Consider the following 1784-nt stretch of genomic DNA (forward strand, 5'->3'; position numbering starts at 1 on the left):
TATATATATATACGCATACCTTTACACATATACACACAGACACGAGCCAGCGAGGGAATTACCACATGGTTCTCGACCGGCTAAAAATAACAACCCAATTTCTCACAAGTGACTCGCTTCGTTATAAAAAAAAAAAAATAAAGGAATAATTGGATAATGTTGTTCTACGTAGGCTATGCCTGAAGATTCATGCACATATGTGTCTTTTTTTTTCCATGCCTGTTTATGTATACCCGCCCCAAATACCAACAGACATATATGCATATATTTACACTCTTACACACACACGTGCATATATTCATGGGAGAGTACAAACAACTTTTGCATAGATGCCGGCATACATACATACATACATACAAACATACATACATACATACATACATACATACATAAATACACACACACACACACACACACACACACACACACACACATATATATACATATTTATTTATTTATATATTTATATTTTTCATCATGTTAGAGTCTAACATATGTCGGGATTAAGGGTCTAACAGTTCGACTGTTAATCCCGACACATTTTTCCCCTTTAATTCCACTCTGTCGAAGAGCGAGGGCTTGAAACTTCAAAGACTTTTCCATTCCTCCCGAGCGTCAAAATAATACGCCTACTTGTTGCTCTCTCACTTCTCTTTGTCTCATGTTTACTGTACATTTGAACCATACATACATACATACATACATACATACATACATACATACATACATACACACACACACACACACACACACACACATATATATATATATAATATAAATAATATATAAATATATGCATATATCTCTCTCTATATATATGTACATACCTACATCTATATGTATACATACATGTATATATGAGTACAGAACATCATACATACATACATACATACATACATACACACACACACACACACACACACGTGAATAGGTGCACGCTGTACCACGCGTCAGGTGTCGAAGTGATCGCAGAATTAACGTGAAATAAAGTGTTTTGCGCAAGAATACAACGCACCACCCGGTTTAAGAATTGAAATCACGTTCGCATGATCGTGCTACAACACCGTAGCCACTAGGGCATGCGTCCTCATAAGCTTCCATCCGCCCACTTTTGTTCATATTTATAGTAACAGTGAATAACAATTTGAGTAGTGTTGCGATGCACATAGATGCATGTCCTTATACTCGCACGTACACAATCACGTGGTATATTGTCTCGAATACACACACACACACACACACACACATATATATGCGTAAACTGTCACGTAGACAGATTGAACTGTCCCGACACAAAAACACAAACGCCTTATCAATTTGTTGGTGATCGTCTTTTTGTAAAATAGTAAATATTAAAAAGTAAATGGTGTTACGTAAGCACATGAATACACACATATACATGTATACACATACATACATACATATTTACTCAGATGCATTTATACATATATATATATATATATATATATATATATATACTTTCATGCATACACCCATACATACATATATGCATACAAGTATACAAATCTACATGCAACTATGCATACATATATTCGTATCTACATATAAACATGTGTATATACATACCTACATATATACACACATACATACATGAGCACACGCATACATACATACATGCATACATACATGCATACATTTACACATACACACAATCATACATGCATACATGAATACATATATACATACATACATACATACATACACACATACACACATACATGCGTACACGCATACACACATATACACATGCATGCATACATTTA

This window comes from Octopus bimaculoides, chromosome 8 (assembly GCF_001194135.2).
Source record: "Octopus bimaculoides isolate UCB-OBI-ISO-001 chromosome 8, ASM119413v2, whole genome shotgun sequence".
Lineage (NCBI taxonomy): Eukaryota > Metazoa > Mollusca > Cephalopoda > Octopoda > Octopodidae > Octopus > Octopus bimaculoides.